The sequence below is a fragment of the Haliaeetus leucocephalus genome, unplaced genomic scaffold, assembly GCF_000737465.1.
Source record: "Haliaeetus leucocephalus isolate CR32 unplaced genomic scaffold, Haliaeetus_leucocephalus-4.0 Scaffold135, whole genome shotgun sequence".
Classification (NCBI taxonomy): Eukaryota; Metazoa; Chordata; class Aves; order Accipitriformes; family Accipitridae; genus Haliaeetus; species Haliaeetus leucocephalus.
The window spans coordinates 168,393-182,342 of record NW_010972571.1 but is presented as its reverse complement, the minus strand read 5'-3'; the positions used below and the strand labels follow the sequence as shown (position 1 = coordinate 182,342).

The following is a 13,950-nucleotide window of genomic DNA, read 5'->3' as shown; positions in this document are numbered from 1 at the left end:
CAGTCTGCATGCCAGCAGATTAAGCCCTTAAAACCATGATGATTGTTTAATCTTACAGGGCTAAAAATCTCTCTTTTTTTTTTTTCATATCCTGTACACGGGGAGAAATCCAGCAGCGCTCCAAGCATTAATAGCACTTTCATGCCGTGTTTTAAACTAGAGCATTTTGTCAGTGTGCACTTGGTAGCATGGAGCTAGCTGACTGTGGGGGTAAGTTGAAAGCCCAGCTGGGACGATGCAGGCTAGGAAGCCCCCGAGCCCTGTGCAGCGCTCAAGTGAAGGCAGCAGCGGAGCCTCACACGGATGTAGGAAGCCCGTGTGCGCAGCCCTGTTTGCAGAACAGGGTCTGCAAGATAGCAAGGGCAGTCGTCCTTCACTCTGGTTACACGTGTCTATAGATTTGGAGGGGAAGTGATTTCTAGTTAAAGCCCGGGGACAGGAGGGATCTGCACTCTGACCAGTCTGTGCTACAGCTTGCAGCGTTACTTTGGGCACCTGATTCACTTCTTTACAGGCAGGTAGTTCGCCTTCCCAGGACACAGAAGATGTGTGACACGGAGCATCCCCTGGGAAGCACATTCAGTGCGCCCTCCCCACAGGCTTCCCTCCCTCCAGCTCCTCTCTCCTGCTCCCTTAGTCAGTATGCCCATTCTCCACCCATAAGAGGAGGACAGGAGTTACCTTCTTGGCAGAGCACTGTGATAGTGTCTCAAGTCTCTAAGGTGTGTCTAATGCTGCAGATGCTGCAACAGAGCAAACTGGGGGGTTACCAGCACTACCAGGAAAACTGCCTGTTTGAACTAGAAACATTAAAGACCACATCAGGCTTTTACAGTCTGCCCCACTTCAACTTACCCAGAAAATACGTGAAATTAAAGTATTTAATTCACTTAAGTTAACTTGTGAAGTTGAACTTGCCTCTATTTTTTTCAGTCTGCCTTTACCTCAGGCTGAGAAGTCAGAAGGTTCATCTAATTTACTTACTAAAACCTCCACCATATAGACTGCCTGCTCTTAGTAAAAGCAATGCTCTCCTGATTTGAAAGCCCATGGGGACAGATGGTCAGTCGTCAGTAACATCAGGCCGTGCAATTTCAGATAGTGCCCTACTTAGGGTTTTCAAGAAGTTGTGCAGCCTGCAAAATCAGCTTCTCAGTTATAAAATGATGCACTTAATTGTATGTATAGCATACTTAATTCCTTTCTTTTCCAGGTAACTCACAGCACCTTTTTTTATGTGCTCCCATACTCCAAAGCCTCTGCTCCCCAGTAGGGAGGATTTCCACACAACCCCGTTGCTCCCTAAACAGTTGCTGCCCGCCTGGCCTTTCCCCAGGGCTCGGCACTGTTATCTGACCACTGGTGACAACTGGCTGTGATGTATGTTTGAACATTGCTCTGCCTGGAGGAAATCCCTGCTGCTCTTCCATATGTCCTCCCGCCAGTAAGTCCCGATTTCTGCCAGCTCAGGACCTTTATCTGCTTTCCAGCAGATAAAGACAGACTATAGCTCCCCATCTCTCGCTCAATGTATTTCAAAAGATGAGGAACACTGGTTTTAGGGACACCTCTGACCCCGTCAGCGGCAATGGCTTCAGTTTGGGCCGTCACAAAGGAAACTCTGGAGCAGCCTGAAGTTCTTATTACGCTCCAGTATCTTTCCTCAGTACCATTTTAAGTGTATTTACATTTATCTGGAACAAAACCCCCAAACTAGCTCTGAGTTGTTAGACAACTCTGAAGCTACAGCACCTAAATCCCCATATATACGTAAGCTAGTTTCTCTCTGACTTCCAGCATAACCAATCCAAAGTCAGAGAGAGGTCGGTTTCCTAATAATGCTCTAATATTTGTATTTATGTCACTAGACTGATAAAAATCCCATTATATAACCAATATTTTTTACATAACATGGCAGATTTGATACTCAAGCTACAGGCTTATGATGATACATCTTGGAATTTCTATTTATTAAACTATTTTTGGAATATCAGAGTGTCCTCCTGGGATCAGACATACAGTACTATATTTAATGGAAACTGTGAGTGTTTGCACAGAAGCATTATACGCAATAGACTTGGAGGAGGACAACTCAGCCAAACCAGATCATATGACTAAGGCAGATCAGTATTTACTGTTTATCATATATGAAATTTTATTTATCCCCTAGGTTGCTCTTTCTGCCTTGCTTGGGCCCTGTTTAGACAGTTGTTTAATGGGATCTCTTGCAAACGCAGGATGTGTACAGAAGGCCAACAGCAAGTGCGTCCTCTTAAGAGGCTTAATCATACAAAGCCATACCAGGTTTGGTGTGCGTCTAAAATGGTGCTGTAAAACTGAGATGAGCTGGACCACATATATAACCCCTTTCCTCTCCAAATATAATGCAGACAGCAGCAATGACAAATTCTCAGCAGCAGCCAGTTCCAATGTACTGATACCGTAGGCCAACCCCAGTGCTCTCTCTTATCCATTTTCTTTTTCTTAATACACAATTTACTGCACACGGTGTCAACTCATTTAAAGAGCACCTCTTGATCAAGTTAGCCTGCAGCTAAGGAGGAGAACGCCAGCAGCTAAAAATATTATTGCTGGTTGTCACCGAACGTCTAAGCTAGTGAAGGCTGAAAGGCAAATATGGGTTGTCTGCGTTTTCAGACCAAAGGATTTCTGCATAACATATGACTTTAGTTACTAGTCTCTCTGTAAAACACACGCACTGTATAGCAAATTGGGCATTTACAGCAAAATAAATGTCACTGAACCAGAATAATAAAATTAAAAGGGGGGGGGGGAGAGGGCGGACTCAGCTCTTGCGCCATTTCCAGCACGCCTTTGCAGAGTGAGCTGAACCACACCATTGTCTTTCCCCTCAAACACTGGCGTCTTGTTTGCTAACAAAGGCCTCAGGGGTAGGAAAGAACAAATTGTAGTATGAAAAGCTTTCCGTTTTGTACATGTGGCATGATTTCTGTTGTAGTCCTGTGGGCAGCGCTGAGGACTCGCTGGCAGCAAGCAGCGGGGGAACGTTGCATGCCGCCCAGCTCCTCCGTGCCAGCGCCAGCGTGGTGGGAAGAGACGCTGTGGGAGCGATGGCTCCTCTCCCCCAGCCGCTGCTGTGCCCACACAGGCTGGCAGGGAGGGGTAGCGAGTGGTGGGTCCTTGGCTCACCGCTCTACCTGCCGAAGGGCACAACTACGGTGGGCAGAGGAGCAGCACGGGCATGTCTCCTTGGACGACACCACAGGCAAAAGGGAGATTGCTCCATGATGAGGAATTGTGACAAATCCATGACTGATCTCTAACTAAATACACTTAACACTGCACATAGATACAGTCATAGGTCAAAGAGAGGCCTGTTTCCTTGCAGGCATGGCATACTCGGTAATCTGCCAGACAGATTATGTTTGCGCAATTGCCGTGGAGATGACACATGGTGCAGGCATCTCGCAGCTATTGGGATTTTCCTGGTTTTCTCCCACGGAGCTCTTCCCACGATGCGCTCAGGAGTCAACGCCAAAGAAGCCGGCTCTTAGCAAAACACAGGGCACAGAGGGGAAATGGTGGCGGAGGCTAGTCATCCAAAGGCCTTCGCCATACCACAATGCTGCCAGCCCTTGCCTCCCACTGCCATGGCACTGGGAGCTGCCATTAAAAGGCTTCTGTGCTGCCGAAACTGTGGGAGAAAACAAGCTCCAAGCAGCAAATGTACTGAACACGAAGCCTGCACGTTGCTTGCCAACCCAATCTTGCAAAACCCACTTCCCCAAGAAACCGCCCCTCTGGCGGGAAGGCGCTCGATGTCAATTAGGTGAACAGAGACTGCAGAGGTTAGCAGGACCGGGAAGCTCCACAACACAAAGCTCGGGGTTAGGAAAGGAGTCAGACCGCACAGAAACCAGGCTGCTGCTGCTCTCTGGTTTGCTTTTGAGGGGGGAACACAGTCTACTTGCTCCCAGGGAATCAAAAATAGACAAAAATAATTAGCATTAATTGGCTGCCACCCTCCTCTGTTCAACAGATCTCCAATTGCAATCGCTGAGAGCTGCCCCCGAAAACAGGTCCATCTGAGCTCCTCAAGGGTGCCATCTCACCCACTGAAAACCCAATAGTCTCTTGTTTCCAGAAAAAAAATTCCTTTCAGGTGAGCTGGAGCTCAGTAAACTGAATATCATCATTAAAAAAAAAAGCACCACAGGTTTTTTTAAAGGGTTAAGATATATCTATAGTTTTGCTTTTTACTCCACAGAGTTTCAACTTCCTTGTTTTTTAATAATAACCGGTCCCTCTGCAAATCATGAGTCTGAGGAGCTGTCAACACTATGCTTGAAGTGTTTATGGCAGCAGATTATCTACACTGGGCTCCTATTCTGGAGAGCCTGGGTGCACTTCCATCACCACCAATCACACCTATCTTTTGAGGATAACCCACTTCAGAGCAAAAGGAACTGGTCATTTAGGAGGACTCCTCCAGTAAATGCTCTGAAGTTAAAGTCATTAAAATTTTAATCTTCACACCTCTCCTAAATTAATGTGATTGACTGTTTATTAGCATTGCAGTGACCAGTTGTCATTTATATGCACTTCTTTCTGACAGGGTATTCGATCGCCTCCCCTGCAGATAAAAGATATAATTTACCTACAGCAAATGGAAATATAATCTCCCTTAAACTTCAGATCTCCTTTCTAAATCCTTCTCAAACAGATTTTTCTGTACACATCATAATTATTTTTCTCAAAACAATGTAGTGAACCAAACAATACAACAGCCAAAGGTGAAATGCTGTAGAATCAGGAAGGCACTAGCGAGACTATTATTAAAATAATAGTTTCTGTAAGCCTCTTATAGAGTATTAATATAATAAACTATTGTCTATTTTGGAACAACTGGAGGTTACATCAAGTGGTATGCAATTACATAGTCATCTCCAATTAAAAAAATAATGGGCAGATGAAAACCTTTTATGTTGTCAGGCAATTGTATCACTTAATGTGTTAAGCTGTGTATTTCACGTCCACCGTTGTGTTTAACATGTCTGAAATAGTATTTTGACTTCTCATTTTGGTAAACTGTAGTAAATATGCGTTGTGTTACAAATACACTGTCGGTATCAAGGAAGAAATAGTCCAGAAATAAGGAAAGGACCTAAGTATAGGATCAACTAATTCAGCGATTCCCCTGAATAACCCTGTAGGGATTAACATGGTAACAGCAGGTCTAGCCTATTTATTGCCTCGACTTCCTTTCCTCCCACTCTCTCCTTTATCCTTTCCAATCTATCTCCATGCTTGTCAAGGTTATTAATGACATTTTCCTGGCCAAGTTCACGAGCCTCTCCTCTGTGCTTAATATTGATGACCCAAACAGTAGCAGAGGGACAGAAGAGCAGGGGCATGAGGGCTAAGCAGGGCAGATGAGAGCAGAACTGGACACCGCTGCCATCGCTGCCGCCACGGAGAAAGAGGAGCACCAGTGGGGCTGGCAGTAGCCGCTTCATCTGCAAACAGGGCTTTCTCAGGGAAACTGCACTGAGTTTATTTCTGAATTACTTCTTGTTCTCTGTGTTGATATAACACACATGATTGAATTTGACTACAATGTACGCAAATGAGTACTGTTGTCACACCTATAAATTAAACCGTATCTATGATAACATCTGGTCTGTACGCAAACAAAATTCAAACATAACATTTATCCTGATATTTGTAAAAAATCTGCAGTGATCCTGTTATTTCGTCAATTATGTTGGCTTAATCAACAACAAAACCAACAGTATTTTTCTAACTAAATAGACATTTAAGGATAAAATGGACAGATGGATGGAGGGAGGGATGGATGGATGGATGGATGGATGGCAGGTGTCTAATCTAAAACAGTAATCGGGTCTCTCTTCATAATCAAAGGAGAAAAACAGAAACCTCCAGGCAGTGATTTATCCTCTTCTATGACAGACTAAGTTTAAAATGGGTCTTTGCAGCTCATTTATGGATCATATAAGGAAATTAGATGACTCAGGTAGAAAAAGATAGCTTACTTTAAGATAATAAAAATTAGGTAAGGTCAATCTCTGAACTCTTTTCAATTTCTATTTTTCTATTATCTATTCAATTTTAGAATAAATTATATAAGGAATAATTTATTTTATCAGCCTCAGCCATATCTATAAGTAATTATAGAATAATAATTGTACTTTGGTTTGGTTATCAATACTTCCCATACTTTAGACCTGGCTAAGACTCATGCTCTGGAAACATGGAATACCCAGTTTACTACATCATTTGTTACACAGCTGCATGTACCTTTATAGGTTTTTCTGGGCTTATTGGATGAATTTTTTCAAGAAGTGTAACTATAGAGGAATCAGTCTGTAATTAATACCAGTTTCTGGTGCTGACTATACAGGTAGCCAGTATTTTGACATTTCACCCACAGAGGAAATAGTCTAGCAACATAATGAACTTAATATGATATAAAATGGCCTCTATGAATTAAGAGGGAAGTGACTCATGCTCTCTGCAAGATATGGGACTATTAGTCAAGAGACAGAGATTTAAAAAAATTTCCTAAACATTATAGTTTTTATCCAGACCCCCAGTGGATGCTGGCTCAGCACCATGTAAGCTATACATGCATATGACCTGTTCATCTTTTTACGTTTTTGCTATGAAGCTCTTGCTTTCTGAAGAAACAGCACTTTGTTTAGGAAAGTCAGCTTGCCGTTGATTAAAACCATCATTGCCCTGCAAGCAGACTGCAGAGCTTGAACTCAAGCCAAACCCGCTGAGCTGCCACAATGAAGTGGAGAAGTTAACGTGCTTACTTCCAGGTCTGGGGAGAGGAAGGCAGGAACGTCCCCTCTGAGAAAGGCGATGCCTGTGAGCACAGCGCAGTGCCCTTGAAAGGATGGGAAAGGGGCTAGAGGCACCCTAAGTGCAACAGTCCTGCCCTTGGGGCCCTTTTGGCTCACTCGTATGGGGCTGTCATTAATCGTAACTGCTTGTGCACTGAAGGAGCTGGTTGGGTGCCATGCTCAATCACAGGGTTAAATTGAGGACCATGTTTTGTGAGACCATATTAAGTCTGTTTAATGTCAGGACATCAAATAAATGAGCTTGATAATAAATCTCAGTGCTATACAGCTACTATGTTGTATAGCTGGTGGGCATAAGGCCTGGATGTTTGACCATATGCCTCATTACACACCCAAACAACATACATAGCATTGTACACAAAGACCTACATCCTCACTTTTGCAATAATTCTCATTTCTCTGTCTCAGTCACTACCAAACCCTACAGGCAGGTGTTATCTCAAAGCAATACAGTAACCAGTTATTTGCTCTGTACACAGTAAAATTTAACACAACAAAAATAAATACAACGCAAAAAATAAAACACAGAAAGTTCTTCTGTTTCTCACTTTGAGTTCTGATACTATATGCTGGTGGGAGTAAACTTCTCTCGGAGTGAGACCAACTCAGCCTTGCAGCATACGCTCGAGGCTGAATCTTATGGACCACAGTCAGAGCTTCTGTTCATATAGAGAAGCAAAAATCCACCCCTCCTGGGATTATGACAAAACGTGGAGGAAAAAAGTCTTCAGGAAAGTTTCCCAGAAACCACAGAGTCAGACAGCAATGGCATTTATGTTCAGAGTCACTAACCGCTCGGCAGAGCCAGCTGATCTCTGGAGGGGCTGTAAAGCGACGCCGAGAGAGCTGCCAGAATGTAAAGTATGCTGTGGCAGTCTTGAGAACCAACAGCAGCATCCTAAGTTTTGTCCCAGCTCAAGATAGCTTAAAACAAGAGACTTTAATGTGGGTTAAAGAAGAGATTTATATAAGTGAAAAAGAACAAATAATTTGTGAACCAGTGATTCATAAACCAGTGATCCATGAACCAGTGATCATCTTCTTTAAAAAACTGGCAATCTATAAAATTGTTCTGGACACTGGCAGTTCGGGAGTGGATTCTCAATGGTGTGATGCTCTTGTTTCTTTAGAGCTCACAGGGAGATGGGGATGATAAGCAATTTGCAGGGAGGACAGTGCCAATATCAGCATCAAGCAGCAAACAGGATTTTTCTCTAGCTTTGGCAGTTTCTGCGTGGTGTGAAGGAACTGAAAAGCTTCAGTCTCAAACTTATAAACAGCATGACCGAGTTACACTGCTGCTCAGCAGTCATGACACCTTCAGGTAAACTACACAGTGCAAGGATCGAGAAGTGTAATCATGTGTTTTCCATCATTAGTAATATTTCTGTCCCCTTTTACTGCACCATCTTGTGACTTCTTCCAGCAAAAATGCATAAACTGGGTAGACAATACAAGGTGAAAGGAATTATTCATGCCATTTAGGGCACAAAGGAGGCAATTAGCAAATAAGAACACAACATGTTTTCAGGTTGAAAGAATACTTTTTAACAAGCCTGAGCCATTGCACTTTACCAAAAAAAGAAAAAAAAAAAAGGAGAAATGCTAGTTTTATAAAAATGTTGTGCTTTATGACTGTGAACTTCTATTTCAGTATCCTTTATGAATTGCATGGCAAAAAAAAAAGAGGGCAATAGGGAACTATTTTCCATGTGCCTAAGTGGAAGTGTGGCATGGAGCGGATCACTGGTTTTGGTGCTGGGCCAGCCATGGCTGTCTTACGACTCGCCTGAGCTAGCTGTATATCCACGAATGCCTCTGTGTCCCAGGACATGTTCCCCCGTGGGGAGCATACAGTATTTACAGCTTACCCGTTTGTGAAATAAGTGCTTCTGTCCCATCAAGTTTCAAGGAATGTCACCCTGTTCATGAGAGACAGGGTCAAATCCTGGCCTGTCATCCCAAAAGAAGTGGTAAGGCTGTATGACCCTTGGTATATCTCTGACTAATGGCTCCAAAATGCGTTTTTGCTTAGAAACAGAGCAGGAATCCATCCAGACGAAGGTGATGTGGGGTTAAAGAACAGATAGGAGGCTGCGCACTCAGCTGTGATCGCTTACCTATTTCATTATATGCATGAACTTTACCCCATGTATTACGTTCCCCCTTGGTATACAAGAAAGGTTCCTATAGCGTAAACCTGTATCAGCTTCTGTTCTCACAGACTCAGCACAGAAAGAGAACGGTTGGGATAGGACTACCGCCTCTTGTTGGAAAGTAGAAAGCTGTCTGCAGGACAGCTTCCTGTGGAGCATGTACCCTCCTCCAGCTCCTTCCAGCTCACCCTGCAGAAAAAGCAGCTCAATGCATAACCAACTTCTCCTGAATGTGGCTTCTGAGCAGCACTCAGCCCTCGCTCGGTTTCCCTTTTCCCACAAAGAAGCAAGGGAACTACTGTGTGCTGCAGACTGCACATGAAAAGCATGGTTCACTGCGCTTTTATAAGGACGTGTTATAGGATACGCAAACCACTTGAGATCATACACTTTGAACTTGTATAAAGTACCGGAATGTATCCAAGTTGCTTTATTTTCCCTTCAAAAGAATTGTTTTGTGTTGCATTTGTTTTGCCCGCTGCTTGAAGCTGGTTTTGTTACTCCATTACTGTGTGAGTAAGTAGTGGTGCAGCTATCCTTGAAAACACATAAGCATTCCCATGGCCATCAGAGAAAAACTGAGACAAAGACTGACCCCACTTCTCTGCTAGTGAATGAACACAGAAAGGCCGTATAACCCTAGTTTTATTGTTCCATACAGGTGCCATTTGACCCTGATATCCTTATAACTCCCTGTGACCTGCAGCCCACTGCCCTCTGCTATGAAGCAGCGGCTTTTGTTCCTGATGGCACACCATGCACAGCTGCTTCCGTTGTTGTTTGGAAGGGGACAGATGGCTGCTCTCAGCACAAAAAGGAGATTAAAAAAGAACTGAGGGAATGACATCACTACCCAGCCTGGGATTTAATTGACGGGACCCATGGGGCTACCACCAGCATGAACTCAAACTGCAGTTGACTCTGCCCATGGAAAGGAAAAAGTTTGTATTTTGGAGACTGAAGGACATATCTTTTGCAATATGTAGTTGCCACCACTCCAATATATATATTCTTTAACAGCTGTTTATGAATAGATACTGTCCTATCAGCAGCAGCACTTTTAAAGTACTCAAAAAGCGAGACTTATACGGCACCCTATCTCTATCCATGCCCATAGTTCAACTGCAGTAACTTGGTTTACAGCGTATTTATTTTGTTTTGCTTGTGATGAGAGTTTGTAAGAAATGGTTGGGGAAACATGAAACACAATAAATGAGTTTCACCATTAGGACCAATCCTGCTAAGGCATTTTGTAGGTAAAAGATTTCATCCATATCTCATAGCCCCACTTAAGTCAATGGAACTAAATAGCACGAAACTTTAGTGCTGGAAGTAGTGAGCTTTGTAGTCACTTTTCTGCCTTGAATTGAGCTCCAGATCTATGAAATCACTCTGAATTCTCCCCTTTCCGATCACCTGATACTAAAGGATGGCAGCCATTGTGGAACTCCAGGACGGACCTGCTGGGGAACTATGAATACCTTCAATTGACTGCATATACAGTGATCTTGTCCACTGAAGTATTTTCTGCAGTTTACCTAGCTAGCATTTATCTGCATTTACATATTATCTTAAGTACATTACCCGATTATTATTTGGGACAGGGGAATTTGGCCTCTGCATATGTGTGGTACTTGGTGCCATCACATTTTTCTGCAGAGCACAGATTTTTGCTTCGCGACAGATGAGGTTCCTAGCAAAACCATACAAAAATCATGAAATGAAAATTCCGAAATGGAAATAATAGTGAGACCTATCCAAAGTGTTAACCTCCAAGAAGAAAGTTAGCAGTATACATAAGGTGCAGTATACATAATAAGTGTCATGTATATGTATTATGTCATCAGCAATCAGAACACAATTTCTGAATTCTGCTTGTTGGAACACTGTTGACCACACAGTCTAAGATAAAATAATTGACCTTTCTCTGCCTCCATTTTTCCCGCTGTAAAACTGCCATAATACAAGCCTGCTTATGAACCTGGGGCTTCTGTAAGATGGAATTAGTACTCATGAGCCTCTGTTAGGGTGTAGGGGGAATAGCACAACAGTACAATTTTATAAGGAATAGTAATAGTTTGGTAAAATTTGTAAAATTCAGCAAACATTTTTTTAAAACATGAAATTCAAACAGGCACATGCTTGACCCACTGTGTTAAGTGGGTTGTTACATTTATGTGATGTTGCTGCTTTTAGGAATGTCTCACTGAAAACACTCGTCAATGCGGCCACATAGCTACCACCATGCTGTTTATGTTACCATCAATAGACATTGCCAAAAGGACCAGAAATTATTTTTCTAATCTGTTTTATTTCACCCTCGCTGTGAAACAACTGACAGGCACTAGATGTGCAGGAATGCTGCCATATGAAGATGAAACCATTCCACGAAGAATAAAAAGCTCCTTCAAGATGTTTTTTTTTCCCCTGAAAGGAAAAAAAGGAAGATATTGAGCACCCTCTGCCTCCTCCAACACAACTGGGAGTACAACACAGGGGCATTACTGAGATCAAAAAAGCCCCCAGCATCTTCTGTCACTGAAGCAATTTCTTCTTTCCTTGAGTGACTGGGAACAGCAGAGACACACTCCTCCACGCAGCCCAAGCTGGGGCTGGGACCCATCACACAACAGTACCCCACTGCAGCTCCTGCCCCAGCCCCGAGGATGGTTTTACTCCTAAATGCAGATCAGTGTCCGTGGGAGACATCACTGTCTATTTGTGGGTCTGCCCAAAGAACCAAGCTGAGCCTTTTTCTTCTTGCATCTAACCACACAGAGTAAGGTTCAGATTATCTCCTCGGGCACAGCTGTACAAACGAGCTCTATCCGGGAGACTTCTGGAGCAAACCCGTGGCTTTCAGTGGATTTGCACAGCTGCGGCCAGTGGATGGGAGTGCAGAAAACCACGATGCTGACGAGACAAGAGACGTAACAGCTCCCATCAAACACACTCTGAGTTTTACCGTCTCAGCAATGCTGACAGCAGCACCAGCACACACTGGAGGGGCCTGAACCAACAACATGCTACACATCTTCCACTGCCAGTAATTCAGACCTGAAGGCATTTAGCACGCCACAGAGTTGGACCAGAGGTTATGATAAAAAAGAGGGAAGACTTATGTGCTTCATAAAGTACCATCATTTTTTACTTTGCTAATCTGAAGACTAGAATAGCGGATCAGTCAGTGTCTTTGAACTTGGGGGAGACTTTTCAGGGAAACATTTTTTTGTTGCAGAATACGTGACTCATCAGACCTGGAACTTTGCACAGGGAAGTTCTGACCAAGACCCAGATTCCATTTTTTTTAAACTGAGGAAGCATTTAAGTTTCAGATATTTTAAAAAGCAATTTTCTGTTTCCAGTTTGAAACACTTTGTTAAAAACAGTTAATAAAACATTAAAAATAGTTGGAACAGTTTCAGACAATCTAACTCAAATCTTTTTCTGCCTTTTATCCTGCTTCCTCAGTGCTCGGTCATGAAAAGTTTTTTTTCATGTGTGTTTTACCTTTATTACAATTCAGAACAAAGTCAAAACAAAAGTGCAGAAATTGCCCATTACTATTATAACCCTCCACTACAGTGCTTTGATAAAATGTTAGTTTCAAAGGCGATCCTCTACTGATGACTGCCGAGCAAAGTTGTATTCCCCTGTACAAGCTCAATACAGACACACAGGAGCTTTGCATTCGTTTTCTTTCTGTTAATCAGTTGTTCCCCAGGGCTCTTTTAATCTGCAGTGACAGCCTCAGTCCCACTGAGAATGGTTTTTCTGCTACTAAAACAAAAGGCACATCTCTAAATACTTCGTAATTTCAAGCAGCAAAGAATCTTATTCTCCTGGTTGAAAAAAGCAATAACAAAAGACTCATGCCTTAGCAGGCTGATGTGAATCACGGCCATCTTCTGCTTTCATTTTTGCTGTCTCGGGACTTCAACTGAAAGACAGACTTAACCTAGCCAGCATGGGAAGAAGGAGCCATGCCACAGCCATGCCCTTGCAAAGGCCGATCAACGAGAAGCGCCCCTGAAGGAATGCCATAGAAAGACTCTCAGCTGTTTGTAAAGTACCGCACTTCAGCCCCGGTGGAGGGGACAGCCGTACTTAATATAGACAGCATTAATGAAGGATTTACTCAGCCAGGAGCAGACAATGCAGCATTTTAAACCTCATGTTTACACTAACTAGTCAAAGACTTGCCAGTGCATAAGACAAAAGCTAAAATCAGACTTCAGTGCATTGAAAGAAAACCATGCCTTTTGGGGTGGTACATTTTCACACCCCACTAATTGCTTCCATTTATATTAAGTTAATTTCCAAATTAGACAAAACTTTAATTTTTTTTTTCATTGCAACATTAAAAGTAACAGCTCGTCAGCTCTACATTTTGAAAAATAGGCTGAGCACTGTATTGCCCATTCAGACAAAGTAAGTTAATTTATCACTTAAATGCATTTTCACTTCATTTTAAAACCATCTACTTTGCTTTTAGAAGTTTAACAAGTTGGTTTACTATTGCTGTAATACAAGGAGATTTCATTAAATGACCTGCCATCTTCTATCAGCATCATCATGATTACATGCTGCCCTTGTTTTATTTTAATTTATAGCGATTTTTTGCAACTTGCCAACATGGGTTCTTAGTAATTTAACAGAAGTACAAGACTGGCATAGAAAGCAAGCCAGCCACTTCCATTTCCCCTGTGCTCCACTTTTCATTCACACCTCAGTTTTACAACCTCCAGTGCTGCACAGTACTTGCAGGGCACCAGACCTGGAGAGTTTACTGATGTGTAGGATGAGGCCTTGCCAACTGGGGGCTTTTTGCTTTCTTACTAATCTTCATTAACTTCAGCAGTGCCAAAATGTTGTGAAGAGAAACGTTATCTCCACAGACCAGTTCACAAATTGTCTTGAGC

General features: G+C 42.8%; 1 protein-coding gene across 1 annotated transcript in view; it reads right to left on the bottom strand.

The window, feature by feature from the left end:
- The window catches only part of CHN2 (chimerin 2), a 77,448-nt gene that overhangs the window by 26,803 nt on the left and 36,695 nt on the right, over positions 1–13,950 (bottom strand). The window lies entirely within an intron of this gene.